The following is a 16116-nucleotide window of genomic DNA, read 5'->3' on the forward strand; positions in this document are numbered from 1 at the left end:
AGAACTTTGTGAAACTTAGATCTCTCAAATTTCATCATTATTAAGAATTGAAAAGCATATCCATAAGGGCTTAAAGTAAATAAACAAGAAATGGCAAGCACTTGAACATTTGAGAACTCCATGTGGAAATAAGGAGCTCAACAAGGTCATACCTCCATGAGAGCTTGTGACCATTTTCCTCTATTGAGTCCTCATGTGCACTTAATGGTTCCTTTGTAGCTTCGACTTAAAGCTTTTAGACATGAGTGATGGGGGGGATAGGTCTCACACCTTATAGGGAGAGGGATAGACACAAAACAAGAGGATCAACTAAGCCTATATCATCATTGCTACCAGCCATGATAATGTAGATCAAACTACACCTCTCTAAGTTGCCTTACACCAATGCAAGGCTTGAGTAGGAGGTAGGTGCATCTCAACCCTCATACTTTGACCAAATATGCAATAATAGGAAAACTATCCTTGAGGTGGCAATGTTGTGTATAACCATTAAAACTAGGAGCAAAACTATGCCACCCTTGAGCTCTCACCATCACCATTGAAACCCTCATTGCCATTGCGGTTGAGAGAATCAAGACTTTTGAAGCTAGCTATGCTTAGCAAACACACTAACAATCCAACCATCATAATGAAAGAGTAGGATTTCCTATATCTTATATGAACACAAACTCATTCCTTAATGTTCTAAATAAGGCCAATTAATGTAAAGAAACCACCCCTATATTGTAACCTTTATTCATGTAATGCTAATGGCACATTTTACCTCTCTATCCATCATCACATACTTTTAGATTTGCATATTTTCCTTGTGGGTTCCCTCAAACCCACTTTCACTTTTACATCGCTTGGATTCCTGTTAGTTACAATCAGAAAGGAAGACTGAGAGGGGCTGAATCAATCTTCACCGGAATAACAAACTTAATCACAAAAAACAGATCTAATAAAATGCAACAATAAGATAGCTAGGCAAATTGAAAGCATGACACGCAACACCAAGATTTTGACGTGCAAAACCCGGTTAAGGGAAAAACCACGGTGGGAACCTACCCACAGTAAGATGATACTTTGCAGTAGTATGTGAAAATATTACAATGGGAAATGCGCATGCATTCAAGCACAATGCCTAGAGCTCACTGCTCAAATAATATTTGCCCAGAAGGTTACAACCCTCAGGGAAATCTCATTGACTTACAATATGATTCAGACTACAATTCGAAAGAAATGAATTGATGAAATAGCATCTCCATATGCCTGATTACAGTTCCAGTTAAGCACAGATGTCTGCCCTGCAACACCAATATCACCTTAAAATCAACACCGAAGGATAAATCAGTTGTTCGCACATAAACCTCTTTTTGATAATGCAGACAAAACATCGATACCCAAACTGCATGACTATAACACTTATATATAATTCATCAACCTTGATAACAAGATCGACTAAACCCTCAACCCTCAATTACAAAATTACATCACACGATACAAAGATCGATCACTGGAACAATATAATGATTTTTATAGCATAGCATGGTCCTAAATCAAATTCCTAAGCACACAACTCCACCGGAAATCATGCCAAGATCAATCGCAACACGCTACACCACTAGAAATACCACATAACACGCAAATAATCACCATTTGATAGAAACCACCAAAAACTTGCACAACGATCAATGCAGATTGCCAAAACAAGTAGGACACGACTAGAAAACACCAACAAGTACGTTAGAATCACCAAAAACATCTGCACCAACACCACTTTTCAAATCTTCATCGATCAACATCTGAAAGCTCAAGAACACAACCAATCAACAACTGACATGAGGAAAGATAACTTGTGGAGCACCAAATCACGAACCATATGAAATGAAGATACACAAGACCATCCCAAACAATATCCCAAAATCTCAGCACCAAATCTAATCACATCGGAATATACCAGAGGATATACCGAATTCTGCAAAACAGTTATCAACAAACCAACACTACAAATCGGATCATAAGATCCTCCCAATCAGTAATCACCGGAACAATAAACATGAATATGTTGACATCAATGACAACAACATATCCTAGCAACAACAATGACAATATCCAACAATCTCCCCCTTTGGCATTGATGGCAACATATGAATGTGAAAAATAGTGAATGCAAAAGAAAGAAGATATCTCCAGCAAAACTCCAACAAACTCCCCCTAAGATCAAGACTTATAATTTTTTTTTTCACATGATCTCTCTCTCTCTCCCCCTTTGACAACAATGCCAAAGCTTACAAAATAGAGAACCAAACTCTCCAAAACATGAACATGAATCTCTCTCCCCAAAACAGACTACTCTAGCAAAGGAGCAACACCAACAGACCAATTTGGATAAAAAGATAAAGCTTTGAAATCCACCAGATCAATGCAACTCAATGCATCTAGTTGTCATCAGGAGGGGTGGATACCCCTAACTTGTCTTTCAAGTAGACAAATGTATTTGTAGGCAAAGGTTTAGTGAAAATATCAACAATTTGTTCTTTTGTAGATACATACTCCAACTTCACCTTCTCTTCACTGACTTGTTCTCTCAAGTAATGATATTTTATTGACACATGTTTCGTCTTTGAATGTTGCACCAGATTCTTTGACATGTTAATAGCACTAGAATTATCACAGTAAATAACAATAGACTCATCATAAATAACCCTGATATCCTTCAACATTTGCTTCATCCAAACTACCTGAGTGCAATTACTAGCAGTAGCAATGTACTTAGCTTTAGCAGTAGATAAGGATACTGAATCTTGTGTCTTGCTAGCCCATGAAACCAAATTCTTACCCAAAAAGAATTCTCCACTAGTCATCAATATCACCAGCCCAATCAACATTAATATAGGCACAAAGCATGAAATCATCATTCCTAGGATACCATAATCCATAGTCCACAATTCCCTTCAGGTATCTGAATATCCTCTTCATTGCAGTGACATGACTCTTTTTTGGATCAACTTGATATCTAGCAGCTATGCACACAACATGCATAATGTTCGACCTAGTATGTGTAAGATATAATAGTACACCAATCATAGATCTATATAAACTCTGATTAGCTTTAGGAGATTCATCATTCTTGGACAATTTACAACCAGTCACCATAGGAGTTTCAACCAGTTTGGAGTCATCTAATCCAAACTTCTTCAGTAATTCCTTCACATACTTAGTTTAAGATATGAATATACCTTTTCCAGTCTGTGCAATCTGCAAACCTAAGAAGAATTTCATCTCACCAATCATAGACATCTCAAATTCTTTCTACATATCACCGACAAACTTCATATTCAAGTTATCATCACCACCAAAGATTATATCATCAATAAAGACTTCAACAATCAATATGTTATCATTTTCTAGCTTAGAGTACAAATTACTGTTAGCAACACCTTTACTAAATCCCAATTTCAACAAGTATTTGTCTAGTTTAGCATACCAGCTCTAGGGGCTTGTTTCAATCCATACAGAGCTTTTTTTAATTTACATACCATGTCCCCATCATCCGACAAAGAAAATCCATGAGGTTGTTCAATGTATACTTCTTCCTCAAGATCACCATTCAAAAAGACAGATTTGACATCCATCTAATGTATCTTGAAATTTTTATAAGCAACATAAGCAAGCAACAGTCTAACAGCTTCAAATTTGTCAACTGGGGCAAAAGTCTCCTCATAATCAATTCCTTCTTGCTGTGAATACCCTTTGCAAACCAATCTAGCTTTATTTCTGACAACTTCACCGACTTCATTCATATTGTTTCTAAATACCCATTTAGTACCAATAACGTTCTTATCCTTAGGTCTAGGCACAAGTTCCCATATATTATTCTTTTCAATCTGATCTAGTTCTTCTTCCATAGCTCTCATCCAATTTTCATCTTTACAAGCTTCAGAAACATCTTTAGGTTCAACTTTAGAAATCAAACATACTTCTTCAACAACTAACCTTTTTCTAGTCATCACACCCTTAATCTTATCACCAATAATCTATTTTTCAGAATGATTTAATCTTACATACCTTAGAGTCTTTTGATTGTTTTGATTATCAGGTTCCTGCACTCCTTCACAAGCAACATCCAGATTAACTGTCTCTACCGAATCATTCTTCTTAGGCTCTTCAGGCTGAATAGGCATCAAAACAATATGTTAACCATCATCATAACCGCATACTTTGATCTCTTTCCCAAGGTTCTCATCCATCTTCACATTTGCACTCTCTACAATTTTTCTCAGTCTCTTATTGTAGCACCGGTAGCTCTTGCTCTTTGTTGAATATCCCAAGAAAATACCTTCATCACTTCTAGCATCAAACTTTCCTATGCCTTCATCTCTTTTGATATAACATTTGCTACCAAATATTATGAAATATCTCACAATAGGAACATGACCAAATCATAACTCTTAAGGGATCTTACCGATATCACCTTTGATGTGAACTTTGTTGAATGTATAAATAGCAGTGCTAATGGCTTCTCTCTAGTAAATCTTCAAAAAAATTCCTTCAATCAACACAGTCCTTGCAACATCCAAAACAATTATGTTTTTTTTCTCAATGAATCCATTCTGCTAAGGGATACTAGGAGCAAATAATTGTCTTCTAATCCCATGCTTCTCACATAATGAATTGAACTCATCGAAACACAATTCTCCACCTCTGTCAAATCTCAGACACTTCACCTTCAATCCAGACTCAGTCTCAACCTTAGCTTTGAATATCTTGAATTTATCAAATGATTTTGATTTCTCTTTCAAAAAGACAACCCACATCATCCTAGAATAATCATCAATTAGTAGCATAAAATATCTATCACCCTGCACACTTCTAACATTTGTAGGTCCACATAGGTCAGTATGTACAAGATCTAGCAGTTCTTCAGATGTATATTGTTTGCTTTTGAAAGAAATTCTTGTTTGCTTACCCAACTGACATTCCTTACATACCGGATTAGCAAGCTTAACAATCTTAGGTAGATCTCTAACAACATGTGTATAACATATCTTAATCATTGAATCAAAATTCACATGACATTTTCTCTTATGCCACAACTAACTCTCATCAATTTGAGTAATCAAACAACTTTTCTCACCAGCATTCAATTGAAAAATATTATCTTCAGTCTTTGTTCTAGATGCAATCTCTATACCAGAGACATTCAAGATCTTGCATTTGCCATCCTTGAATTGTAGATCATAGCCTTTATCAACCATTTGTCAAACACTCAGAAGATTATGCTTCAAACCTTCAACATACAAGACATCATCAGTGTTATGCTTACCATCAAAAGAAATCGAACCTCTCCCATGGATTACACAGGCTTTGTCAACTCCAAATCTAACTATTCCACCATCATATCTTTCTATACTCACAAATTTGCTTTTATCATCTGTCATATGATGTGAACAACCACTGTCAATTACCCATTCATCTTTCTCTTCAACCTTATCAACTAAAGCTTTCTTCTCAATAGTACAACTAGTGGAATCAACAGGTATGGGTCCATCTTCCTTAATGGCAAGGAAAACAACTTCATCTCCTTCATGTTCTTCATCTGTAAACCTTCATCAGCAGTATAATAATAGTTCTTCTAATTTCTAAACTTCCGGTTAGGCTTGTAAGACTTGTCATACTTCTCATGCTTGTCATATCTATCGTTCCTATCATTCTTATCAAACTTATCATGTCTTTCATACTTATCCATTCTCTCCAGACATCTAGAAGAAAAATGTCCTATCTTATTACAAGAGAAACATTTCAAAGGTAACTTTCCATCATACTTACCGACAACTTTAGGCAATCTCCAGACAATCAAAGCTTCAAGTTCATCTGGCTCCCTTTCTTCCTCTTCCATCTCTCTTCTCTCTATTTCATATCGAGATATTTTTCACTCATCAAGATCATATTTTTGTTGACCAAATATAGATGCAGATGCTCTAAATGCTATCTCAGACTTTCCATGTGATTATCCAAATTCACTTAGCTCAAATACAACAAGCTTTCCAACCAGCATATCTCTTGTCACAATAGTCACACTCTGGATTTCATCAATAGCAACATTCTTATGCTTATAGGCAGGAGGCAAAGATCTCAACACCTTAGCAACAATTTTATCTTCCTCAATAATTCCACTGACACATCTGATACCTAGGACAAGATCATTTACCTTAGCTATAAAAGAGTGTATGTTCTCATCATCTCCCATCTTCAATGTCTCATACTTTCCTTTGAAACTCAACAACTTAGCAACCTTCACTTGTTTATCACCTTCATACAACACCTCGAGCTTCACCTAGATCTCATGTGCGGTCTAAAGTCCCATCACATTTGTCATCTCAAAATCAGTCAGGGCACTAAGCAATGCCTCATTTTCTCTAATATTATGTTCTGCTTCCTTAGCCTCATCAGGAGTAGATGGTCCATTATGAGGAACAACAGACATTATTTGTAATTTTCCAATAATCTTCACCAAGACATTCCAAGTGTACTTCCATCCGGTCCTTCCATATAGCATAGTTACTTCCATCAAATCTCGAACAATCCTTCTTAAAGATTACACCTTGAGCTGCCATCCTGGATCTCCTCAAGTGGCTAAACTTCTACCAGAGGATTTAGCTCTGATACCAATTGTTAGCAGCAATCCAGAAGGAAGACTAAGAGGGGGGGGAGGGGGGTGAATTAGTCTTCACCAGAATAACAAACTTAATCACCAAAAAAAAATCTAATAAACTGCAACAATAAGATAGATAGGCAAATTGAAAGCACAACACACAACATCAAGATTTTGACGTGGAAAGCCCGGTTAAGGGAAAAACCACTGTGGGAACCTACCCACAGTAAGATGATACTCTACAGTAGTATGTGAAAATATTACAATGGGGAATGCACATGCATTCAGGCACACTGCCTAGAGCTCACTGCTCAAATAATATTTGCCCGGAAGGCTACAATCCTCAAGGAAGTCTCAATGATTTACAATATGATTCAGACTACAATCCAAAAGAAATGAATTGAATAAATAACATCTCCAAATGCCTGATTATAGTTTCAGTTAAGCACAAATGTCTGCTCTACAACACCAATCTCACCTCAAACTCAACACTGAAGGATAAATCAGTTGTTCACACATTAACCTCTCTCTGATAATGCAGACACAACATCGATACCCAAACTACATGACTATAACACCTATATATACAATTCATCAACCTTGATAACAAGGTCGGCTAAACCCTCAACCCTCAATTACAAAATTACATCACACGATACAAAGATCGATCACCAAACCAATATAATGATTTACATAGCAAAACATGGTCCTAAATCAAATTCCCAAGCACACAACTCCACCAGAAATCACACCAAGATCAACTGCAACACACTACACCACTAGAAATATCGCACAACACATAAATAATCGCCGATTGATAGAAACCACCCAAAACTCGCACAACGATCAATGCAGATCGCCAAAACAAATAGGACACAACTAGAAAACACCAACAAGTACGTTAGAATCACCAGGAACAACTGCACTAACACAACTTTTCAAATCTTCATCGATTAACATCTGAAAGCTCAAGAACACAATCAATCAACAACTGTCATGATGAAAGATAATTTGTGGAGTACCAAATCACTAACCATCTGAAATGAAGATACACAAGATCATCCCAAACAATATCCCAAAATCTCAGCACTAGATCTAATCACACTAGAATATACCAAACTCTGCAAAACAGTGATCAACAAACCAACACTACAAACCGGATCATAAGATCCTCCCAATCAACAATCACCAGAACAATACACAGGAATATGTTGACATCAATGGCAAAAACATATCCTAGCAGCAACAATAACAATATCCAACAATTCCCACAAGTGAACCTAACTTATCAAACTTACCAAGCCTTTTCAATCTACCCCATACATCTAAAAGGATTAACATTTCTTACCTATGCCACTCTTAATCTCCTCAAGTTTAAATGTGAAGGGGATCCTAATGCACATATAAAGGGTTATGCAACAATTATTAGGGATCTCCCTTGGGACATAATGGTTACCAAAATATTTTCCAAAACCTTTGAAGGAGTTGCCTTTGATTAGTATTAGTGGTTTGTAGTTGGATTAATCCATTCCTTCCTAAATATTATTAAAATTTGTAGCTATATTTGACATGAATAAGCTTGTCAGAATTAGAATAAGGGAACTTTGTGGTTTTATTCTTATACACCACGAATACAAACATGTATGAAGAGGTCTAGAATCATCCTTATAAATACTTTGACGAGCTTTGGAAAATGCCTCGGACATTGATCTAGTGACTGATAGTGGTCAAAGGATGTATAGCTTAAATTAGAGGCTAGTTAGTCTTGGGAAAAAGCAATACTCAAAGTGACAACCCCTCTACCATAAAGCTCCTAAATAAAAACACAATGCAATCATTGATGGAGTCATAGATGTTGGATTATTTTAAACTATTTCTTATGGCATTCTATTATTGTGTCAAAGAGGGATGACCTTATAGCAAGGGGTGCCCAACCTTGAAAATATCTAAATAAAAGTATTTGTCATTTGCTGATTGGGCCAATCTACGAAGTTGTATGCCAAATTTTAGGAGGGGTTTTAAATTAAAATAAAAAATTTGATCTTTGTCTTGGTTGACCTCTCTGAAAAGGCATATCCTTTGGTGCAAAGTTGTTTTGGAGGGGTATAAATATAAGATCTTGTGGGGTTTATTTTACGTCCATTCATTTGAAGAGATTTCCTATTAGTAGCAAATATATAGAAAAACAAGAGCAGTTATGAAGAAAAATCAAATGTATATGTGAGCAGATTTATGAGGTTAAATCAATCTCATTTAGAGGTTAAATTCATGCAAGTTATGCGAGTGTGTATTGTGAAGATTGAAGCAAACTTTTGTTAGGATATAGTTCAGATTTGCAAGCAATTTTTGAAGACCATATTGCAGATCTAAGTAGAGGGTTAAGACTAGAAGGTCACTGCAAATTTGTGAAAAGTCCTCGTTGAAGACTTTGAAGGGATCTAAGGTAGATTTCACAACTTGATAATTATCTTGGTTGATGCAGGTTGGTGCTTTCTTCTTTGCAAGCGCAAGAGGTTGGACCCTCTCATTTAAAGAGATTGGAGTTTCTTGTTGAGTTTGTGCTTAGTGAAGGGGATTGGTGTCTCTTGGGGTTGGTGCCTCCAAAGTTGTAAGAAGTTTTCTATAGAAAGCAATATTTTTGCATGGTTTTCTTGCACAAGGTTTTCCATGTAAAATCGTGTGTGCATCTTGTATTCAAATTTACTAGATCTTACTTGTAAGGATGTTTTGATTATTGCTTATGATTGCTAAAGTTACAAATTGAAAAGATTGTTCTTATATTGATTCGCCCCCTCTTAGTATAAGTGTGTGTGTCTTCTTCAATTGGCATTAGAGAAAGTTCCTTTGAAAAAACCTAATTGCTTGAAAAAAAATCTTAAGAACACACATGGTGAGTCAAGAAGGGTTTTCTTCAAGACCAACTTCATTATTTGATGGGAACGATTATGCTTTATGGAGTTTTAGAAAGCACACCTACTTGATGGTTGTAGATTTGATATATGGCAATCAATTGTGGACAACTATACGACACCATCTACTCCACCTACTAAGCAAGTTGAAAAAAGAGCATTTGAGAACAATGCAAAAGCTATGCATACAATCTTGAGTGGGCTAATCGAATCCGAATTAGTCAAAGAAATGCATTGCACTTCGACAAATGAAATGTGGGATAAGTTTCAAAAAATTATGAAGGAGATGAAAAAGTGAAGAAGGCTAAGCATTAAACCCATATGAGACAATTTGAAAGCCTAAAGATGAAGGAAGAAGAAAATGTTGCTGCCTACTTTCTTTGTGCGGATGAAGTTGTAAACACTATTCATGGTCTTGGAGAAAATATTGAGAATGAGGTTATTGTACAAAAAATATTAAGATGTCTTCCCATTATATTTGATGGAAAAGTTTTGGCCATTGAAAAAATGAAGGATTTAAATACCTTGAAGATGGACGAGTTGCATGGAATTCTTATTACATATGAAATGAGAATTGAAAATCGAAAAACATTAAAATGAGAAGATGCCTTCAAGATATCAAGAAAGATAAAGAAAAAAGTTCCAACATCAAGCGAAAGCTTAAACAATGAGGAAGAAGACAACTTTGTGAAGAAATATAGCAAGTGCAGAGGTTAGTATACTCTTGAATATTTTAATTATGGTAATATAGGTCATTATGTTGCCAAATCTCTATAGGTTGGAAGTGAAAGCAGTGAAGAAGAAAAGTTATATTACGACAAGAAAAATCATCATAGCAAGAAGTATACTCAAAGAAAATCCAAGAAGAATTTTCGAAGGCACAAGAATAGATTAGATGCCCAAGGAAGTAACACTTAATCTGAAGGTGATGAAATCTTGACGGAAATTGAAAAGTAAATTCTCTTCATGGCCATGGGAATGAAAGAAGCAACCCCAAGGTGCAAAGACAAAACAAATGGAAAACCTGACAATGAGAAGGATATTATAGTGGATCTTAAGGAAGAGCTTACAATTGCTATCAATGAAATTAAAAGACTTAAGAAAAAGAATTTAAAGATGAAAGATCAAATTCAAGAAGACGAAAACAAAGTCTGAGAAAAAAATTGTGGACTTAAAGGCTGAGTTGAAGAAGCTAAATGCATTGGATATGTGTTGAAAGAGAAACTAAAGGAAAAAACATCAGAGTGTGAGAAACTTCAATCAGAAATTATTTCCTTGAGGAAGGAGCTAGAAAAGACTAAAGAACACCTCAACATAAACATGAAGTTTGACAAGAGTTTAGAAATATTAGAAGTTCTTCTTAACTCACAAAGATTACCCTTTTTCAAAAGTGGTCTTGGTTTTGATGGTGAAATCTCACAAACCACAAAGAAGTTGGATAGTAAGAATTATGCCATGACTTTCAAAAGTTCCAACAAAGAGGTAAGAAAGGAAGTGAACAAAGAAGAGAATAAAAGGGAAGAAAGCCAAAAGCAAGCAAAGAAAGATGAAAGCAAAAAGGAATACAAAACCTCATATTTTTAAAGAACCAAAAAGGACAATATCAAATGTCCTTCCCTAAAATAAAGCTAGGCACTACCAAGTTCAATTATTCCTTTCATGGCTATTGCTTTTCATGCAATCAATATGGTCAGAGCATTAGAATGTAGAGTGCATACAAGGAATGATTTCAGTTTTTTTCAAAAAGAAACCTCAACTCATTTGCTTCTCTATTGGATTATAACGTCATATGTTATAAGTGCAACAATTTCAAACACAACTAAGTTTTGCAGAAGTACTTTTGCTAATCCTTCAAAATAAAATAAGAAAAACGAAGTTTGTGACAAGAAAAAGATGAACCAAACAAAGTTTTGAAAAAGAAAGAGCAAAAGGAGATATCTATGCTTGTACAAGTGGCACTACATTCTCAAGACGAGAGAAACCAATGGAATATTGACAATAGATACTTGACTTACATGACTAGTGATAAAAAAAAAATTCTCTTTTTGAAAAGGGTGAATGAAGGATAAGTATAATTAGGAGACAATGCTACAACAAACATAAAAGGCAAAGGTACACTCAATCTAGACAAAGTAAAAACTAAAATAATAGATGTGTTATATGTTGAAGGACTAAAGCATAATCTACTAAGTGTGATTCAAATGTGTGATGAAGGGAAAACCTTTGCATTTCATTCTAGAGGATGCAAAATAATGAAAGAAGAAAAACTAATAGTTGATGCCTACAAAACGGATGGAAATCTCTAGATTCTTAATGAGGTCAGAAGTGAAAATTGCTAAATGGGGCAAGAAGATGACAATTGGCTATCACACAAGAGGATGAGACACTTAAATTTTGACAATATCGTGAAGATTGACAAAAAAGAAAGTCATAAAGGACACGCCAAAAATAGAAAAACAATCAAATACCATTTGTAAATAATGCCAATATGGGAAACAAACAAGGACAAGCTTCAAATTGAAGGAATATTCTACATCAAAACCATTGGAACTTGTTCACACTGATTTGTGTGGGCCTACAAGAACAAAAAGCTTGCAAGGCAAGTACTATTTCATGTTATTGATTAATAATTATTTCATAATGATGTGGGTAGCATTTCTTAGAGAAAAAATTGAAGCAATAGAGAAGTTTAAAGCATTCAAAGCCTTAGTAAAAAATGAAATAGGATTGAAGATCAAGTGCCTTATATTTGATAGAGAATGAGAATTTTCGTTAAATTAGTTTGAAGAATATTGTGAAAGATATAGGATAAGAAGACAATATTCAGTTGCAAAATGGAGTAGTCGAGAAAAAGAATAGAATCATCCAAGGTATGACAAGAATGTTATTGGAACCAAGTGGGTGTTTTGTAAGAAGTTGAATGAAGATGGGGAAGTCACAAGGAATAAAGAAAGGCTTATGTGCAAAGGCTGTGTAGAAGTTGAATGAATAAACTTCAAAGAAACATTTGCTCCTATTGCAAGATTATAGACTATCAATTTAAAAGTTGATCAAATGGATGCCAAATCCACTTTTCTTAATGGAAATCTTGAAGAGGTGTATATTGAGCAACTTAAGGATTCATTCTATTAGAGAATGAAGTTTATGCATGTAGACTCAAGAAATCCCTTTATGGACTAAAGAAAACCCCAAGGGTTTGGTATTCAAGGTTAGACAAGTACCTCCAAGAGAAAGGCTTTGAAAGAGGAATAGCGGATATAAACATGTATATCAAGAGTGAAGGAGATAAATTGTTGATTGTTCTGGTATATGTCGATGACATTGTTTTTGGGTGTGATAGTGATAAGATGTGCCAAGACTTTGCTTCAAATATGCAGAAGGAATTTGAGATGTCAATGCTAGGTGAGCTATCTTTCTTTCTTGGTTTGCGAACTTCTCGATAAGATAAATGATTCTTTATATCACAAACCAAATATATTAAAGAAATGTTGAAGAAGTTTAAGATAGAAGAATGTAGTCCAATAAGTACACCTATGGTTACTAGTTGCAAATTAAGCAAAGATGATGAATTCCCTATATCTAATCAGACTATGTATTAATCCATGATTGGAAGTTTGTTATACCTCACAGCTATGAGGCCCAATAATATGCAATCAATTGGTTTGGTAGCACGACTTCAAGAAGCTCAAAATGCCATGTTAATGTATTCAAGAGAATATTGAAATATTTAAAGGGGATATGGCTTTCGGATTGTGGTATCCAAGAGGTGAAGATTTCACCCTTACAACATACATGAATGTGGATTAGGCTACAATATTGATGATAGGAAGAATACGAGTGGAGGTACACCCTTTCTTGGCAATTGTCTTATATCTTGGTTAAGCAAGAAACATGCTTTAGTTTCTTTATCTCATAGTATATTGCAAAAGGGACTTGTTGCACATAGGTTCTGTTAATGAAATAAACATTCAAAGATATAAAGGTTGAGTCTAAGCATCCCATTCCCATACTCTGTGATAATATGAGTGTTATAAACATATCAATGATTCCTATTATGCACTTAAGGACAAAGAACATTCCAATTAAGTATCATTTCTTCAAGGAGCAAGTACTTGAGAAGCAAGTAAAGTTGGAGTCTATTGCTACTAAGGAACCAATTGCAGATATCTTCACAAAGCCTCTTCTAAAAGAGACTTTTGAGTACCTAAGGAACAAATTAAGAGTGAGGTCACCCTTATCTATCCACTAAGTTCTCAAGAGAAGTGTGCATTTAAAGGGAGCTATTCATTACCTTATTTAGTTAACCTCAGATACCATTTCCCCATTGATGTCAAAGGGGGAGAAGCAGAGTAAGGAGGATCATTTAAGTTAGGGGGATTTGTTTGAGCTAGTTTCCTTCAAAAGATCTCATTTATATAGGGTTGCCATCAATGAAAAAGGGGGAGATTGTTGGATTCATTTTATTGATGTTATAGGAAAGTTAGGGAAGATTTATTAAAGGTCAAATTGTACACATTTCATGAGATATAATTGTAAAACCCTTTCTTTATTGATTGCCTTATTCAAGGGAACATCTAAATTAAATTAAATATTTTTTGTGTCTTTCAGAAATGGAGCAACCCCGTAATAGAGTTGCATATATTAAAAAGAGGATTAAATTATTTCTTATGAAATTATATTAATGTGTCTCAAAGAGGGACGACCTTATGGGAAGGGGCACCCAACCTTGAAAAAGATGTAAATAAAAATAATTGTCATTTGCTGACTAGGTTGACCTAGGAAGTTGTATGCCCAAGTTCAGGAGGGATTTTAAATTAAAATAAATATTTTTATCTCTACCTTGGTTGACCTCTTTAAGGAGGCATGTATGCTCTGGTGAAAAATTTCTTTGGAGGGGGGATACATAAAAGATCTTGTGGGGTTCATTTTACATCCATTTGTTTCAAGATATTTCCTATTAAGAGCAGAGATATACAATAAGAGATGAGAAAATTTATGAAGAAAAATCAAAGATATATGTGAGCATATTTATGAGGTTAAATCAATCTCATCTAAAGGGAAAATTCATGCAAACTATGTGAGTGTATGTTGTGAATATTTAAGCAAACTTAGTGAAAATTTTTGTGAAAATATAGTTCAGATTTGTAAGTAATTTTTGAAGACCATATTCCAGATTTGAGTAGAAGGTCAAGGCAAATTTGTGGGTAGTTTTTGTTGAAGAGTTTGAAGGGATCTAGGGAAGATCCAACAACTTTATGATCATCTTTGTTTTCAAGGTGTCTTTTACTTTGCAAGCACAAGAGGTTGGATCTTGATGCAGGAGCATCCCCAATTCATGACAATCTTGCATCAACCAAAAATATTTTCCTTTCTATTTTTGCTTTCTCTTTGCAGTTTCAGAATTTCTTTTTGTGTGTCCCGGATTTGGCTCACCAGAACCTGTGGAGTTGGATTTTAATTGAAGACCTGAACATATTCCTTATTTCCAAGCCTTGGAGCATTTGGATCATTTTCCGACAAGTTATCGCTATCGGTTTCCATGATAGTGTATATGGTGAAAATGGATAACAATAATAACAATATTGAAAGGCTAAATGAATTCAACCACAAAACCCTAGCCTAACAACAACAAAGATCCACCATAACATATGAAGATTACCTAAGACAATGCAAATCAAATGAAATCACAAAGATTATACCATCACATGTCCCATAGGGTTTGAATCTCCATTCTTCCTATCTCCATTGATCTTGCTTGATATATTTGCTCTCAGATTTTATGTGCACAAGAGCTCAACAAAGAACGGAATGTGGTTGTAAGTAGGATCGTAGTGTAGTCAAGTCCTTAAGATCTTTCATTAGGGTTTGATAATGAAGAAAGCATCTCCTTATATAGAAGACACTATATGAAATGGAGGGATAAGATTGAGAGGTGTAAAAGGAGGTCGGCTATGATTAGAGGGTAGGTAAAAGAAATAATAAAATAACGAAAGGGGTAGGTAGTGTATGAATTAAGAGATGAATGACATGTGTCATGGGTAGAAAAGACTAATGAATTAATTAAATAAATAAAGATTTATTTAATTAATAGAAGAAGTGGGATAATTAAATAAATAAAAATATTTATTTAATTTAGGAAAAGGATAATTTAAATAAATAAATGTATTTATTTAAATGAGAAATAAGGCTAGAAGAGGATAAATGAATTAATTAAATAAATAAAGATTTATTTAATTAATAGAAGAATTAAGCTTAGATAATTAAATAAATAAAATATTTATTTAATTAGACATGAAAATTTTGGGTGTCTACAGATAGTTTCCTGGTACCGGTTGACAGTTTCTTGTTACCAGTTGCCTGGACCTATTTGCATTGGTGACCTACCGGATCCCTTCCATAGCTTGCGGATCCCTGAGCATTGATCCTGATGATCCTTGGCACATGGTCGACCTTTTCCCGTGATCTACATGTTGATTTTCCCAGGTTTTATTGGATGTATTTTAATGTATATATTTGATTCAATCTGATACTTGCATTCTTGGAATTCTATGTGTTCTCAAATTGAATAAC

This window comes from Cryptomeria japonica, chromosome 8 (assembly GCF_030272615.1).
Source record: "Cryptomeria japonica chromosome 8, Sugi_1.0, whole genome shotgun sequence".
NCBI classification, from domain to species: domain Eukaryota; kingdom Viridiplantae; phylum Streptophyta; class Pinopsida; order Cupressales; family Cupressaceae; genus Cryptomeria; species Cryptomeria japonica.